Source organism: Neophocaena asiaeorientalis, unplaced genomic scaffold (assembly GCF_003031525.2).
Source record: "Neophocaena asiaeorientalis asiaeorientalis breed wild unplaced genomic scaffold, Neophocaena_asiaeorientalis_V1.1 scaffold7, whole genome shotgun sequence".
NCBI lineage: Eukaryota > Metazoa > Chordata > Mammalia > Artiodactyla > Phocoenidae > Neophocaena > Neophocaena asiaeorientalis.
This window is the reverse complement of record NW_020185337.1, coordinates 14,714,679-14,733,016: the sequence shown is the minus strand read 5'-3', so window position 1 is coordinate 14,733,016 and position 18,338 is coordinate 14,714,679. Positions and strand designations below refer to the sequence as shown.

The 18,338-nt window shown below is 39.7% G+C and overlaps 1 protein-coding gene across 4 annotated transcripts in view; it reads left to right on the top strand.

Moving 5' to 3' along the window:
- Nucleotides 1-18,338, top strand: part of PDLIM5 (PDZ and LIM domain 5) — a 206,988-nt gene that overhangs the window by 67,469 nt on the left and 121,181 nt on the right. The gene's annotated exons all lie outside the window — the stretch shown is intronic.

Genomic DNA, 18,338 nt, shown 5'->3' with positions numbered 1-18,338 from the left:
GTCATGGAGGGTTTTAAGCAAGGCTTGCTTTTGATAATTACATAAGTGTTCTCTGGTCTATAAAATTTGGAAAACGCCATTTTCCCCAAAAACATCTCATAGGCTTCCATAAATTGTTGTCTTTATTATAAATCTTTAAGAGGGGAACAACATGCCATACCTTCCTAACACTTTTAGCTAAGAAACCTTTTTTTTCTTGGAGTCTCTCCTGGGAGTATTTAAAGGATATATACAGGGCAAATTATATCTACTTGTCTGGAAGAGTATCAATTTGGTCGTAAAACTGAATAGGAAAAATTTAGAAAAACTTAGACTTATAGATTTACTTTGTTGTAGCATGACTTTCTGACCAGTTCTCTTTTGGGGGAGTGTGTGTGTGTGTGTGAAATTGCTTTCAGTGGAACTGTTGAATCAAAGGTCATGTGTATTTAAAATTTGAAAGCTATTAGCTATACATTTTAATGCATAGAAAAGTAATCAATGAGAAAAAATAACCTTGCTAAAAAGTCCTGTTTCGATAGTATCCTTTCTGTTCTATATATTTAGACATGTAACACAAAAATTGTTACTAATTAAGTGAAAATAGTCATTTTTACTGATAGGCATTTTTTGCTAAGTATGAATTTTGAAAGGGAACCAAGAAGTTAAGAAGCTTAACTTGTCTGAGATATCAACAAAGCAAAACAAATACAGATGATGTTGGGCTGTTTCTCAAATTCTAAAGTGAAAGTTTATGTAGGGTATAATCTTTTCTTCTGGGCTGTGTATCATTTCTTTCATAGTAGCCTACTTGTTTTCACATTGTGCTCCCTATTTTACAACCTAGGACTCAGTATCTTATTTTCTATTGACAGCACTTCTGGTTCCGTAAGAGTAGATGAAAACCAGATGTTACCCTGTTTGGATGAATTTGCAATTTAAGTAATCTGCTACTGACTCTAATACAGATTCTTTTAAGCTACTTGAATACAAAATCTAACAAACCAACTTGTTATAAACATTTGGAGATACTACTTAATCTTATCTTCGTATTTCTGAATATGGATATTCAGAGACTCAAACTATGAGAGAGAATTTTAGAGTCCTGTTGTTATTCATTGTTATTCTCCTTAAGGTTTTGAACATTTCTTGTGTTAGGTAATGTCAGCCTAAAAGAGATTTGCATTTAAGAGAATTCATGGTATAACATTGACAGTACTACTGAAGAAAGACTTTTTGTTTTTTATGGAAGAAATAAAACTTTGAAGAGTTATCATCAATTCTTCCCTATACCAAAGCCATTTCCGGGCTTCCCTGGTGGCGCAGTGGTTGAGAGTCCGCCTGCCGATGCAGGGGACACGGGTTCGTGCCCCGGTCCGGGAAGATCCCACATGCCGCGGAGCGGCTAGGCCCGTGAGCCATGGCCGCTGAGCCTGCGCGTCCGGAGCCTGTGCTCCGCAACGGGAGAGGCCACAACATTGAGAGGCCTGCGTAACGCAAAAAAAAAAAAAAAAAATTCTACAAAGCCATTTCCTTCTTAAGTTCTCTCTTTCTTATATCAGAGCAAATATTTTTTCTTCCACTTATTTCTGAGTTTGAACAACAGCACCCTTAATTGGCCTCCAGTCACCTTACCCTCTTTATTCCATCTGTCACCAGCCAAACTGCTGAGCATTCTTCTTCCAAACTGAGTGACCCACAACAGTATTTTCTCTGTGTAACTGTTTTCTTCATGAATATCTAGGTATTTTCCTTTACAGACTTGTCTTAGTCCAGTTTCCCTAGAAACAGAATCTGAGATGGCATTCATGTGCAAATGATGTATCAAGAGAGTTCTTTCACATGTTACTTAAAAGGGAATAAGTCAAGTGGGATTGGGAAGAAGAAGAAACTGAGATGAGGAAGGGTTTGGTTTCATTGGATGTCTAGCCTCAGCTTGACCCAGGAGGGAACTTTGGAACAAAATTGTACCATAGAGTCTGTCTTGCCTTGAGGCAAGGGAACTGGGCTTTTGTCCCCTCTCCCCTTCATTCGTTACTTATTGACCACCAGCTGTCCTGGAAATATGTGTGTGTGCAGGAGTGCAGAAGAGGTCTAGGAGGTAGCTTCTGTTACTTCCACAGAAAGTTGCTGGTATGAACCATTAGCAATGCAGGGAGCACCTTTGGGACTGGATGTACCAAACCAGTCGAAGGGTTCCACAGGACCCAAGCTGGGCACCAATAGCACGTGCTGTGAGATTCCTTCCAGACTGGAGTCCTTTGCTCAGAGGATTAGGCTCTCTGTGACCCAGGCACCATCAGATTGTCCTCCCGCTAGGACTTCCCTGGCAGTCCAATGGTTAAGACTCTGTGCTCCCAGTTCAGGGAGCGATAGTTCGATCCCTAGTCAGGGATATATGCCGCCTGGTGCAGCCAAAAGTTTAAAAAAAGAAAAATTGTCCTCCCCAGATCATCACTACTCGTCAGCGAATACCATTTTTCCATTTAAGGTAGGTTTCTTACTGTCCCTCACATGCCTTTTTTGTCCTCTCATGAAATTTGCTTCATCTGGAATGCCCACCCACCTTTTCACTGCCAATACATACCTCCACCTCCACAAATCCCATATCAAACCTCATCATCTACCCATGGTCTTTTCTTACTATTGCAACTTATTCATTTTTTTCCCCTCTAAACTCTTATGACAAGTTTATACCATTCGACTCAGCGTTTAATTGTACACTAGGTATAACCAGGCATGACAAGGCAGATTCCATGAATCATATACAAATAAACCTAACTGGTTAATAGTCATACCTAATACTGCCTATGTAATTAACTAATTACTCTGTGTTTCACCAACTAGACTCCTTGAAAGCAAAGACCTTGTTTTTTGCACTATTTGTATTTGGCATCTTGTATAGTTTTGTGCTTTTAGTGTCTAATAAATATTTGATGGGCACCAGCATTATTTCTCAAACTTGGCATCATTTATTTATTCCACAAATGCTTTTGGAGCTACTGCTATGTGCCAGGCACTGTTGTAGATGCTGGAGATATTCAGCAGTGAGCAAAACAAACAAAATCCCTGCCTCCTTGGTGCTGACCTTTTAGTGAGCAGAGGCAGACAATAAACAAGTTAAGTAATGGGAATTCCCTGTCTGTCCAGTGGTTAGGTGCTTTCACTACTGAGGCCCAGGTTGGATCCCGTCAGGGAACTAAGATCCCACAAGCCGCGGCACAGCCATAAATAAATAAATAAACAAACAAGTAAGTAAAAATGTATAGTGTATCACATGGAGGTGGTAAGTGCCTTGGGGAAAAATAAAGCATGTAAGGGACATAGGGAATGCAGGGGTAGGAAATTGCAATTTAAAATAGAGTGGTCAGGGGCTTCCCTGGTGGCGCAGTGGTTGAGAGTCCGCCTGCTTATGCAGGGGACACGGGTTCGTGCCCTGGGCCGGGAAGATCCCACATGCCGCGGAGAAGCTGGGCCCGTGAGCCATGGTCGCTGAGCCTGCGCGTCTGGAGACTGTGCTCCGCAACGGGAGAGGCCGCAACAGTGAGAGGCCCGCGTACTGCAAAAAAAATAAATAAAATAAAATAGAGTGGTCGGGAGAGCCTCAGTGAGAAGGTTATTGGATATCTGGGTCACGAGTCCCAGGCAGAGGGAAGAGCTGGTGCAGTGGTCCTGTCAGGAGGCCAGTGGGCCTGGAGCAGAGGGGGTGAATGCAGCAAGGTCAGAAGTGAGGTCAGAGAGATAGCAGGAAGTGAGTGGAGATGAGACAGTACTTGTAGGACCCATGCGTCACTGCAATATTTGTAATCGACTTTAAATTTTCCTGGGCCTGTAGAAAGTTGTGAGAAAGCCTTGAAGAGTTATAGCTGCTTGGCCAGCTCTACAGCAGGATTTGGGAGAGAGGTGGTTTCATTATTGGAAAGGGGCTAGAAGGAAGAGCAGACCAAGCCTCACCCCAGTCTTGATAGCCACGGCACTGCCTTTTTCTTCTAGTGCGGTAGAAATACTGGACGATTACCACTTCTGCTGATCTCCACCCAAGAACCCCCAGCAGGAGACTATGACAGAGGAAACCCATCTTTTAAAAATTAACTAGTTAATTAATTAATTATTTATTTTTGGCTGCGTTGGGTCTTTGTTGCTGTGCGTGGGCTTTTTCTAGTTGCGGTGAGCAGGGGCTACTCTTTGTTGCAGTGCACGGGCTTCTCATTGCAGTAGCTTCTCTTATTGCAGAGTATGGCCTCTAGGTGTGCAGGCTTCAGTAGTTGTGGCACGTGGGCTCAGTAGTTGTGGCTTATGGGCTCTAGAGCGCAGGCTCAGTAGTTGTTGCGCACGGGCTTAGTTGCTCTGTGGCATGTGAGATCTTCCCGGATCAGGGCTCGAACTCGTGTCGCCTGCATTGGCAGGCAGATTCTTAACCGCTGTGCCACCAGGGAAGTCCCCCATCTTTGTTTTTGAAATTTTGTTTTGTGAATTTTTTTTGTATTAAGTATTATTGTTATATATTTGTTCATTATATATATATATTTAATTGACCTCTTGTTTAAGCCCAACCTCAAAATCCTAAAATAAGGTTTAGATAAGAAAAGGTAAGATAAAGATACTTGCTTACGTAAGGTTATTTTGGAACTTTTTTTTTCAATCTTGTCTTATTTGGGGGTATGTAATAAAGCAAACATATGCTCTCTCATTGATATCCTAAAAAAATAAGACTTGACTCACTATATTCTAGTATCTAATGAATATAGAGGTGTGGAAGATTTCATTTTGATTTCTTTTATCATTGGAAAAGATTGGAAAATATTTTTTTCCCCCTGAAACTGGCACTGATTCTAAGAGTGCTACAACTGGACAATGAAAAATTCTATTTGAAATTATTTTTCCTCTTGGGAGAACAGGCAAATAGTAGTGTGCTTGTTTTTAAATATCAAGTGCTTTTTGCCTATGCTTTTGATCCACGTCAAAGTGGATCATTTTAACAATTACATTATTTCAACTAATAATAGAAGAAGACTACTTTCTGAAGCTTTGATGTCAAATAACTCTATGAACTATATTAGAGTTGGAGTCTATGAATAAGATTTTTAACTATTTCATTTTATTTCATTAATTCTTTGCATAACGTAGATAAACTTGCTACTGACTTACTGTATGAATTGGGGTAAGGTGCTAAACTTCTGGGCCTTAATTTTCTTGACTATAAAATGAGGTCATGAGTGATTTCTAAGTTCCCTTAAATTCTGGTTCTTGTTCTGGTTTTTTAGCTGTAAATGGATAAGTTCCCTAAAGTTTGCTATTAGATCAGACTAACTTCAGTTTGCTTGTTTTGGCTGAGAGAATCAGGAAATTGGACTTTCTTCACTGGAGTTATCTTAAACTATGCCAGGTTAGCAAAGTGACTTGTACTACCCTGCCGACTTCAAGGTGAAAGGTAGGTCAGCTGGATATTCAAACAGAACTTAATCATGAAAAAATACTTTATATACTTGTCCTTATTTTATATTTTAAAATTAATCCTTTCAGAATCACAGAGAATATATATAACTTTTCTAATCTTCCTTGTTTTTTACATGATCAGTAGTGGCATATCTGTGGGTTTATTTACTTATTTACTTTGGTTCCTTAAATTTCATTTAGTGTATAACTTGTTATGATTGGAAGTGAAAGATCTAGAAGGATTGAGTTTTGAAAAATATTGATGTACTCTCCGCCTCCCCCTTCTTCCTCATCCTTCAAACAGCAGAAAAATTGTCAGAGGTCCGGTAACTACTACTAATGAATGACAGACTGGAATAGTTTAATAGGCACATTGAGTTACAAAAAGAAAAGAAGTAGCTGTGGTACCAGACTGAAGCTATTAGCCATCATTTGTTTCATTTTAATGGATTGCTTAAAATCCTGTTGCTGTTAACTTTAATGAGCTCACCTCTGCTCTTTCTTTCACTATTAGCACAGAGGCAAGATACTAAAAAGTACTTTTTTTAAATCCAAGTTTTCAGTTCTCTATCTGGGATGTTTCAATTCGTGTGAATTAAAAGACATTTAGTTCGATTACCTTTTCATTTAATTGGAGTTGCACATTATCCCACCTCAGGTTCCTTTTTCCCCCGGTATTTCACATACTTTTTGAATGTGTTTTCTGCAATATAGGTTTTACTGTTCGTTTGTTTGATCGTTTGTGTTGGTTTTAGTTTCATTTTTTAATTCTCTTCCAGAAGGACTGTCTGATTAATCCTCCCTCTCCCTCATCATTAAAATTAGAAGTGCTGCTTAGGAAAGGGGATGAGGACAAGCAGGCATTGACATCTCTTTTGTGCAAGTCTTTTTTTTTTTTTTTTTTGCGGTACGCGGGCCTCTCACTGTCGTGGCCTCTCCCGTTTTGGAACACAGGCTCCGGACGCGCAGGCTCAGCAGCCATGGCTCATGGGCCCAGCCGCTCCGCGGCATGTGGGATCCTCCCGGACCGGGGCACGAACCCGTGTCCCCTGTATCGGCAGGCAGACTCTCAACCACTGTGCCACCAGGGAAGCCCTGTGCAAGTCTTTTCACATATACATTTAATCCTTCTGTCAGTCCATTGAGAAAGGAGTTAATATACCCATTTTTCAGATGATTAATTTATGGTTTTGAGGGTTTATGTGACTTGCATAACAAACCCAGGTCAGTTCAAAGACTATTTCCTTCCCCACTTTCTTATAGCTAGGACTTAGTGACTATAGTCTCCTAATAAAGTTTGATAAGACAGGATAGTAATTCAGTAGGGGTAACTCTTTGACTCTTTCACTTGTAAGCAACAGTGTCTCTGTTTTCACACTCACCTGTTGGTATTCTGTAATAAATATTATGCCTAAATTATTTTCTATGTGCTTCGTAGACCCTATAGGTTAGAATAAAAGTAAAAGAGAAAAAGGAGGCTAAATAGGTTCACGGGTCACTAGATAGGAACATTCATTTGGATACTGACTTGTATATATGGTTGCCTGTCCTAAGTTAGAATATCATCTTTTATTTTTCCCTCCCAAGTTTATAAGCCTGTTGACTATATTTGCTAAATTATTACTGTATTAAAGTTTGAAGACTTTGTTCTTCAGCAGGCTTCTGTGTATGCATCCCATGAGTAACTAAGGATTCAGCAATTTAAAAAAATACGTTTTTAAGACTTTTTGCTCAATATGACACTGACAGGAAAAGATACCAAAACAGTCAACCAACAAATCCATCAACAGACATGGAAGAGAAGTATTTCTCTTCTGTGTCTTTTTCTTCAATTCGGTAGGGATAAAGATTGCTGAAAATGAACTTGAAGGCTCAAATTAGTACATCTTGTTTGATAGTCTGTAGCAATTTGAATATGGCTTCATCAGGGTGTATTTTGCATTTTTAAATTCTTCCCTGAACTTTCCCTCTTGAAAGTGCGCAGTTATTCTATATAAATTTATGTATTTAAATTTTGGCTGAGTTGGGTCTTCATTGCTGCGCGCAGGCTTTCTCTGTAGTTGCTGCGAGCCAGGGCTACTCTTCGTTGCAGTGCACAGGCTTCTCATTGCGGTGGCTTCTCTTGTTGCAGACCACAGGCTCTAGGCACGCAGGCTTCAGTAGTTGTGGCACGCGGGCTCAGTAGTTGTGGTACATGGGCTTAGTTGCTCCGCAGCATGTGAGATCTTCCCTGACCAGGGCATGAACCCGTGTCCCCTGCATTGGCAGGTGGATTCTTAACCACTGTGCCACCAGGGAAGTCCCTTTTATTTTTAACTTTTATTATTTAACATAAAAGTCTTATTTATTTTTCTGAAGGAAAAATTACTTCAGTTATAATCCTTTGGGAAAAAAATCCTAGGAAATAATATATTTAAAGACATGTTTAAAGCTTTATTGTAAAATTTTAATTTGTAGAACATTTCATCTGTGCAGAATTTTTTTTTTTTTTTTTTTTTTTGCGGTACTCGGGCCTCTCACTGTTGTGACCACTCCGATTGAGGAGCACAGGCTCCGGACGCGCAGGCTCAGCAGCCATGGCTCACGGGCCTAGCTGCTCGCGGCATGTGGGATCTTCCTGGACCGGGGCATGAACCCGTGTCCCCTGCATCGGCAGGCGGACTCTCAACCACTGCGCCACCAGGGAAGCCCTCATCTGTGCAGAATTTTTAAACGAAGCCATGAAATAGAGATATAAAGAAGGGGAATGGTAATAAAACTGACTTTGAAATTAGGCAAACTTGGTGCAAACCTTGATTCTACCACTTGTCTAGCTTAGGCAAGTTACATAAGTGAGTTTCCGTTAACCATTTGTAAATGGGCATAGTAATAACTGCCTTCTAAGGCTCTTGTAAAGATTAAATAACAAATGTAAAGAACCTAGGGTATAACAGAGATAAGTTTTCTCTTCTTTCTTCCTATTTCTCCAGTATAAGTAAGTATTAATATAGTATCCATTGTAAAGTTACTTCCAGGAGGTTATATTTATTTTGTTTCTTAGCAACAAAATGGGTGTGACTGGAGGGAAATAGGGAGAAAATGAGAGGGCAGTTGGGTAGGTAGTTATCTTGGAAAGTCAGAAAGATGATTATGCAAATGTTAGAAGAAAGGATTGTTTAGTCAAGTGAGTGGTTTTTGATCATACAGTTGTAATTAAAGCTTTTTAAAAGCATGAGGGGATGCAAACATTATGCTGAGTGCCAGCTAACTACTGCTTTGGTTAAAAACTCTCAACCAGTAATTTATGGCAGCGAAGAGAAACCAGTACATACCTAGTCTTCTTCTGCTGATTCCTCTAGTTCTCCTTAGAGGAAAAAATGCAGGTGTAATTCTCCTTTACTGTGGGTTAAGCCAGAAAGACAAACAAACAAAACAAGTGTTTTTTCTGTCACTCTCCCATCCAAAATCATGTGTATTCCCTTTAAAGTAATTTAAATTAGTTAAATTGCTAACTTTTGAACTGTGTTATGATACTTTTAGAAATAATTTTCTCTTGTAACTTCTCATCAACACTATCATTACTTAATTAGTTGGAAAATCTCATAATGTTCCAAATTTTTGAACATCGGACTTCTCTAGATTTACCTTATGACCAGAAACCATAAGGGGTAGATATAAAGAGAGTGATTTATGATTTCTGCCTTTAAGGAACTTATATCTATTTATTAGGACATTCATTGAGATAAGAAGACACAGAAAGTGCAACAGAGGTTCAAAGAGGGCAAGATCTCATTGAAACGGAAAGGCTTCTTGGAGGTGCTGCTTCTTGGGCTAGGCTTTGATGAGAAGGCCATCTAAGATGGAGGTAGACAGTCCCCAGGCACCTGTAGGGAGGAGTATGTGGACCAGTTGGAAATGGAGATAAGAATAAAAGTTAGATTCAAATAGTGCTTTGCAGAGTCTTAGACACTGAGATATTAAAAGTTTTGATCAGAAAAGTAACATTATCTGGATAATATTTAGTGAGATAGCTTGGAAGAAGGTGGAGAGGCGAGGCAGGGAGACTGGTCAGGCAAGTATTACAGTAACGTGGCTATTTGCGGGCTTGGAGTGGAAAACAGAGGAGAAATGGGAGAAATGAGAACTTGTGAACAGGAGTTCTGAAAGCCACAATAATGGTGTGGATATGAGGGAAGAGGGAAGAACCGAAGACAGCTCAGGTGCTCAGCCTGCTGGACCCAGACTCCGTTCTCCTTTCATCTTCCCCTCGTTCCTCTTCTCACTGGAGCCTGGCTTCTGCCACTGTCATGTCACTGAAACTGACACTTGGACGTCTCACAGATTCCTCAAGCTCAACATGGTCAAAACTGAGCTCCACACTGCGTGTCACCAATTTGCATCTCTTGCTGCGCTAGTCTTGGTGAAGTGCCTGCCATCCACCCTGTTACCAGATCAGAAAGACTCTTTCCTTGCTGAACCTCCCACGCCCATCTCTAACCACCTGTTCAGTACAATTTGCATAGATCTCCAAGCACACTATGAATAGAATAGAATAAATTAGCATGGCCTCAGGGTGGGTTGGTGGGGAGAGACACAGCTCCTAGCCCTAATGCCTATATCTTAAACAGAAAGGTTTAAGGTCCATCTAATTGAACAGTTGCTGTGCTGGTCTCTGGGGAAGGAAAGGAAGTCCTCACACCTGCCCTGTAGGAGCTCACAGGGTGGAGCAGTGGTTTCTGACCTTAAATAAGGACCTTTTATTTTCAATGTCAAATATTTCATGGGCAACCCTTCCCCCACCATGTTAGGATAACAATTATTTTTAAAGTAACTGCAGATTTTGTAAATATTGTATTGCAGTTTTAAATGAAGAGGAAGTTTTTTTACGTTTATATATAAGAATCTACATTTATTTAAAAATCCAAATATATAATACATGATTTAAGCAGACTTTAGTGTTTAGTACATAGATGAATTCATGAATCATTTGTGAAAACTTAAAACTGTGTGCCCATTACCTCCAGCTGCTTCAAGTGTGGTTCACAGATTGGGAACCACTGGCAAAAAACATTTAAGCCATCTGGAAGTAGAGAGACAGGGGAGCAGAGACATCCACAGGGAAGGCGAGACTGAGGAGAGACCGCATCAGGATGGGGAGGGAAACAAAGACAGAAAGACACAAACTGCAGGACCTTTGAAGGAGTAGAGTAACAGGAGAAGATTCTCCTGGTCACATTGGCTTATAGCAGATTAAAAAGACCCATGGTTCCACAACATGGGATTCTACCAAATTTACCTTCAGTATCATTTTAAGAAAAAAAGCTAATTTCAGAGTTTAAGAGGAGAAGCATACAGTTATTTCCTTGTATAAAAAGGAATAGCTGAGAAAGATGTAACATGCACCCTAAGTGGAAAGAATATCATGCCCAACTTTTGAAGGGAAGAAATAATATTCTATTTTTACACGCTCCAGTGCCTATCACCGTGGCTTGGACATAGAAGATACTCAGTAAATAGTTATTGCCTTGAGTAGTACAGACTGCAACTTTTAAAAATACAGTAATTTTTTTACTTTTGCGTAACAAATTTAGAAATAATTTACGAGGAGTTATTAGTGAGGTAGAGTGACAGACTGGTCATTCTTCTGTTTTGAATGGCAGCAGTCTCCTTGGAATTCAAAATAAACATGTTGTCCATTGCATTGAGAGCTTTTGAAAGGATTGAAATTCAGGTCACTCCCAACTGTTTCCAGCGGCTGTTGTTGCTATTAGGGTCTCAAAGGCTGAAATAGCTTAGGCTTTATATGAGTTGGAAAGTAAACAAGAGTGAAGGGCTGTGCAGAGCACAAGCAGCAGAGTATTTATACTGTTGAACTTTGCAGCTTACTTTTTCTTTCATGTATTTCAAAGGCTGTATTTTCCTAGTAAACCAGCTTTATAAATAGATTTCTAAATGTTACTAGTCCTAATAATTTCTTTTATCAGCTATGATCCCTATTAACATTTGCTCTGAAATTTAAAGCATATGAAAAAGTCTTTCATTCATCTGTTTTTTGTATGTATGAATTTTAATTTCTCGTATAATACAGCAGGAGTTCATTTCTACATTACTAGAAAAATCCATAGATGATAATCTTGAGTTCAGTGACCTCCCTTACAATTGAGTCTGCCTTTATCTTGACTGTTGTGGCTGAAGTTTATTTTATGGCACTGTTTTCCTGTGTAATTCATCCTGTTACAATGAATACGTGGGGCTTTCCAGATTCTTTTGTTTTATTGGAATTTTGTTATATAGACTGTGTTTTGAAATAGTGGATTATTTATTAGTCCAGAATGTTTTTGTTATCCTGAGGATATGTCTGGTCACTAAGTTATTCTTAAAATTAAGAAAAGTATTTTTGTATTTGAAAGCTAAACTAGTTAACTGCCTCTTTCAAACTAGGATTTTAATCTCTTTGACACACTGAAATATAGAACATCTCTTTTATAGATTTCATAGATTCTGTAACGTTCACGTAGATTTCATTTTCTAATGAGAACCTCTTCACTTTAGTAAGACAAAGAGTTACGTCCAAGGGATCAAAGTGAATTGTTCCTTTATTGAAAGTTTGCTGTGATGTTTTTGATTTTTATGTGTAATTTTTATTGCTATATAATATTTACAGTTGAATTATTTTAGTATTATGCAGAAAAGTGTTCATTTTTATTTTCCCTTTAAAGAAGCTTATATGGGTTATAGCAATATTCATGTTCCCAAGGACTTTAGATAATAGTTTTTCTTCTGAGATATCTGATGGAAAAAGTGTTAAAGTTGCTAGGGATGTCAGTGTTCATAGCAGCATTATTTACAATTGCCAAGGTATGGTAGCAACCTAAGTGTTCATCGACTGATAACTGGATAAAGAAGATGTGGTATATATACATAATGGAATACTACTCAGTCACAAAAAGGAATGAAATCTTGCCATTTGCAGCAACACGGATGGACTTGGAGGGCATTATGCTAAGTGGAATAAGTCAGAGAGAAAAACAAATACTGTATGATATCACTTATATGTGGAATCCAAAAAAATACAATGAAGTAGTAAAAAAAACAAAAAAGAAATAGACTCACAGATACAGAGAACAAACTTGTAACCACAAGTTTGCCAGTGGGGCGAGGGAAGAGGGGAGGGGCAATATAGGGTAGGGGATTTAAAAAAGGGTTATTATGGGATTATATGAAGTCACGTGTGTGAAACTTGAAAATTATAAAGCACTCTAGAATTTAAAAATAAAATACCAAACACTTAAAAAAAGTTCCTAGGAATGCTATTTCAGTCATGTTTCTTAGTACACAGTAGGAATTTAGCAAGTAAAACATATTAAAGAAAAAGAAACTGGACTTTTAAAGTTTTACTCCAACAAGTTACTAAGCTAGGAACTTTGTATACTTTAGTCATTTAATCTTCACAGCTGTGGCAGATATTGATATTATCACTGTACTTTACAGGAAAGTTAAGTAAATACTTCAAAGTCACACAACTTGTAAGTAAGCCAGAAGTCAAGCTCAGATCTGTTTCCCTCCTAATATAATGATTTTTCTACAATGTTACACTGTCTCTTTAAACAAAGGAATTTAAAAAATATTTTTATTGTACAGTCATCGTAATACATGTTGTCTAAAAGTTCATTTTGCTTTTCCAAATACAGCACAAAATAAGCATTTTTGCCATTAACTTTGTTTGATATTCCAGTAAATTTCAAATTCCATGGAAAATACTAGCAAGGAGTCAACGCTCTTTGAAAAATTTGCTTTTTTAGAAGCTCACAAAATATTCTAGCGGTAATATTACCTCATTCATTCCTTTAGCAGCTCCAATGTATACATTTTCTGGGTAAATTAAAGCAGCTTTAATAATACCTTCATCTGTGGAACAGTTTTTCAGTTGAATTAAAATGCATGGCTAAGTTCAAGTATAGGGAACAGACTTTGTAGGTTCACAGTATTTTAGAGTTTGAAGCAACTCCAGCTGTCAACCTGGGGAGCCGTTAGTTCACCTACACAATTTGTCTCTTTTTGTATTTCAAAATTTCTTTTTGATCTGTGTAAAAAATACGGTGACCACTCTGTGACAGTCGTGACACTGCGTTGGAGTTGTACAGCAGAGGAGCTGAGGTCAGCCTATGAGCTGAACCTCTGCACCCCAGCACCTTTCACCTGGCTCTGCTCTTTTCTCATGTGTTTTGTGGTCTAATTACAATGTTCTCTTAGGTCTCTCATCGGTATCTTAAGCTGAGAGTGGGAAATAATGCTGGATTTAGTGGTAAATTGGTTTATAGGAAATATCGTAACTGTTAAACAAACCAACATGTTTCCTCTTTTCTCTAATCTTTTCTCCTACTTTCTTTAAGTTGCTTATCTTCCTGCATTTCTTTCTTTCTTTGGAGCCTTAAAATCCCTCCTCTTGACTCTAAGGTGTCAAAATGTCCTCCCCAAATTATACATGTCTGGTGCTTGAATAAACCTTATGTAATTGAGCTACAGAAATAAGTAAAATGAATGGTGATGGCAGGAAGGAACAGAGTAGCATTGTTCAAGCACCTGAAGTTTCAAATTCTGAAAAGGAAGAATTGTTTAGACTAAGGGCAGTGAGAAAGTTTGCCGGGACCCCAGAGAAGAGAGATCCTAGTTCAGGGTGATTCCATGATTAAAATACAGGGCAAGTTATAAGTTAGTACAAAAAGAACTCCGTTTTCCCAGGAATCAAATGAGATGAGCTGTCCTGGAGGTTAAAAGGACTGTACAAACTTCAGCAAGGTGTGCATGAGGGACAAGATGAACTGAGTTTTCTGTAACTTGTGCTTATGCGTGTGTATCTACATATAATACCAAATTCATACCCCCAGTTCCTTTGTAGTGTAGTGAAAGGAACTTTGTAGTGTAGAAAACTTTAGGCTGCTGACTGAATGTGTTGACTAAAGAGGACATTTATGAGAATGGAGAAATGTCGGGGAATCTTGGGGCCACTGAGGCCATGATGTATGGGAGAGAGAGCACCCTCTTTTCCTCCCTCCCTTTCCTCCTTTCTTCTGAAAGCGTATGTTTAACTATAGTTAAATATATGGGCAGTGACTATGCTAGGATCAGGGACTAAGTAGAGTAAATGAATCTCTTAGTTCAAGAAGCCCCTAATGGGAAGAAGCAGACATTTCTATAGTACAGGTAAGTGATGGTCAGAATGCAGGTGTGTACAAGTAGCATCTGGGATGTAGAGGAAGGAGTCAGAAGGAGGCAGAGAAGATATTCCATGAGCTAAGGCATGAGTCGAAGCTTGAATTTAGAATCGGGGCTTGCCAGGGGGTCAGCAGTAGGAAGAGAGAGGGGCATTCTAGGTAGAGAGGGCGGCACACCCTGCTCTGAGAACTTGCCAGTAGTCCACTATGGCTGAAACGTAGTTTTTTGTTTGTTTGTTTTTGCGGTACGCGGGCCTCTCACTGTTGTGGCCTCTCCCGTTGTGGAGCACATGCTCCGGATGCGCAGGCTCAGCGGCCATGGCTCACGGGCCCAGCCGCTCCTGGTATGTGGGATCCTCCCGGACCGGGGCACGAACCCGTGTTCTCCTGCATCGGCAGGCGGACTCTCAACCCTTGTGCCACCAGGGAAGCCCTGAAACGTAGTTTTTGAGAGAACAGGAGGAGTAGGACATGGTTAGAGGGCTCAGAGGGTTCGGGTTATTCTAAAAGGTGCTCAGCTGCCATAAGTCACATTTTGATTTTTGGTTCTTCGTCAGTGGGAAACTGTGGGAGAGTTATTGGCAATAACAGGTTTAAAAATAATAGCTAATATTTATTGAGTAGGTACTGTATGTCAGGCATCCTTTTAAATGCTTTACGCATAACTCATTTAATCCTTTCGAGAACCCTGCGAGGCTTGCATGCGGTTATTCTTCTATCGAAGATAAGGCAAACTGTGCCTGCACTCAGCTGCGGGGTCAGGATCCCAGGCGTTTGGGCTGCGTGCAGGATGTGTAGGGCCTGGAGAGGAGGGTGCCAGTCAGGAGACCGTTCACAGGTGCAGGTGGGAGCTAGTGAAGGCCCGGGCTGGACAGAGGTGGTGAGAGTTCTGCTGCTGGTGAGGAAGAAAGTTCCAAAACTGCTTGGGTAACTTTCTGGTGAGCAGCTATACTGATTCCGGTCTTTCTGCCTCCTTGCTTATTGCTTCTTTCTCCCATTTAGAACTTGATTCTGTTCCTTCTGTTCAGTTTTTCTCTCTTCTCTCTTCTCTCCCGTTAGTAATGCTTATTTCCTCATTGTTTTAACAAATATTTGTCAGGTTTTTAATTGGTGTGAGGCTACATTAATTACTGTGCAGTTACAGAAAAGAAAAAAAAAGAGAGAGACACACACAGTCCCTGCCTTAACGAGGTGTATGACAGGTCAGATAAGTGCAGAACCTGTAATTCAAGTCACTGTGAGAGGGGCCATCAGAATGATACAAACTTCTGGGAAAGCCATGGTTATTTGTATGGTTCATCTTCTGTTTGTATTTCTTAAGTGATTTGAGCGATTCATCTGGGCTGACGAGGTCTACAGTTCCCTAGCTTCTCCAAGGTCAGAGCTGGGCCCCTCATTGAGCCATTATGTAGCTATTTTTAGGGGCGTAGAAGACTTACTGTCTGTGTCTTCTCCTCTTCTGTCTCTTACATGGAGATTTGTCATTGGCTATAGGGTCTCCTCAGGATGATCTCATCGCCAGATCTTTAACTTAGTTATATCTTCAAAGACCCCTTTTCTAAATAGGTAGCATTCACAGGGTCTGGGTATAAGGACATGGACATATCTTTTTGAGGACCACCATTCAATCCACTACAGGTACATACTCTTATTACCCCAGTTTTCCAGGGCGGCTCTGAGTGAGTGAGGGGTAAATCCGTTATGAGCAGAAGCTGTACCTCTCCATAACCTCCGGACGTGCAGGCCCAGCGGCCATGGCTCACGGGCCCAGCCGCTCCGCGGCATGTGGGATCTTCCCGGACCGGGGCACGAACCCGCGTACCCTGCATTGGCAGACGGACTCTCAACCACTGAGCCACCAGGGAAGCCCTCTGCTCTGTTCTTAGATGATCTGTTTTGAAGTATTACCTGTATGATAGCTAGTCTTTTATTTAATTAGGAATGAATTCACGCTTGGTAAGTTTTTTCTGCTTGTTGCCTAGTGTCTGTTTTGGGACGTATAAGTGTAAGATTCATTGATGAATTCTCTTGATAAAAACTGGAGTTACTGTGCCATGGGTAACTACAGCAGAGAAGAGGCAACATAGACTGGTTTTTCTGGTTCAGCGGGACCAATCAGCAACCTCAGAGCTCTAACCCTGACTTCATCACTTACTAGCTCCAGGGCTATGAGCAAGTTACTTCCGCTCTTAAAACCTCAGTTTATTTACCCATAGATTAGGAATCCCTATTTTGTAGAGTAGATAGATTAGTCAAAAAATTAAACCTGAGCATTTAATAAGTAGTTTGCTAAATCAACTGTACTTCAGTTTAAAAAATTAGCTTGCCTAAATTAAGCGTATTAATTTTTAAAAACTATAATTCCAATGTCTGTGAATTTTTAAGGCTTATTTCGCCCTCTTTACTAATAAAAGCTATACTTTTTAAACAGTTCTTTGTATCACAAATGATGGAGCTTGCTTCTTTTTTTTTTGGCTGCCCCACACGGCTTGTGGGATCTTAGTTCTCTGACCAGGGATTGAACCCGGGCCCCCGGCAGTGAAAGTGTGGATTCCTAACCACTGGACTGCCAGAGAATTCCCAGAGCTTGCTTCTTTAAATTAAAATTTTAATACATGAGCATCGTTCATTATCCATGTACATATATGGTATTTTTTAAAGCCTAGATAATATTTGCTTTGCCTGTTTGTGGTATCTCCCTCAGCACACTTTGGTTTTATGGTTTGTTTTTTTTAAAGATCATTTCTCTTACCCAGTGCCTGACACACATATCAAAAAGGTAAAAATTACAAGAAAGAATGTTGCTCAGGTCACAATATTGGATTATTGTACTCTTAGCATGTTGTGAGCGCTAGCTTCTTCCTAAGGAGACATTCTTGTTAAGGTTGGAGGTCACTGTTTCTTTTTAAGAGCCCTATGTTCCAATTCTAAGTAATATTTCCTAGATGGAAAACATGACCATCTTTCATTTTACTGAAATGAATGCGCAGGCTCAGCGGACGCGCAGGCTCAGCGGCCATGGCTCACGGGCCCAGCCGCTCTGCGGCATGTGGGATCTTCCCGGACCGGGGCACGAACCCGTGTGCCCTGCATCGGCAGGCGGACTCTCAACCACTGCGCCACCAAGGAAGCCCTGCACTTTTAAAGTAGATGTTTACTGAGAATACTGGATGCCGTATAAAACAAACTGCCCCAGTCTAGTCGTTCTTACTTATTCTTGTTTGTTTTTCACTTACTTATTCTTGTTATTCTTGTTGTGTAAGCCTATTTGATAATAAGGTCATGGTGCTTGGCTATATTTTTCATCTATTTTTCTGGTGAAAGGACTGATTTTTTTTTTCAGTATTGTCTTCTCTTATCCTATTAAATTCCTGACAACTGAGAAATTTTCAAAAATAGATACTTTAGAAAACAGTATTTTTTGAAATATGTCTTAATTTTTGGTATTTTATAAAAACTTTTAGACTGTAGTCTTAACATAATCTGTCTTGAATAGAACTGTTGTTTAGATAATGCGAAACGCTGTGAAGTGGTAGGCCCAACTGAGTAGTATTTGTAAATATTTGTTTTCTACTTTTGTATAGATAGTACAATAATAGCTGCAAAGTTTTTGACCATTAGCATTTATGATGCTTGCTTCAGGCAGAGTATATTATCACAGAGTTGAATGGAGTGATGGATTCTTTAAAAATTAATTTATTAACTAATTAATTTATTCTTGGCTGCGTT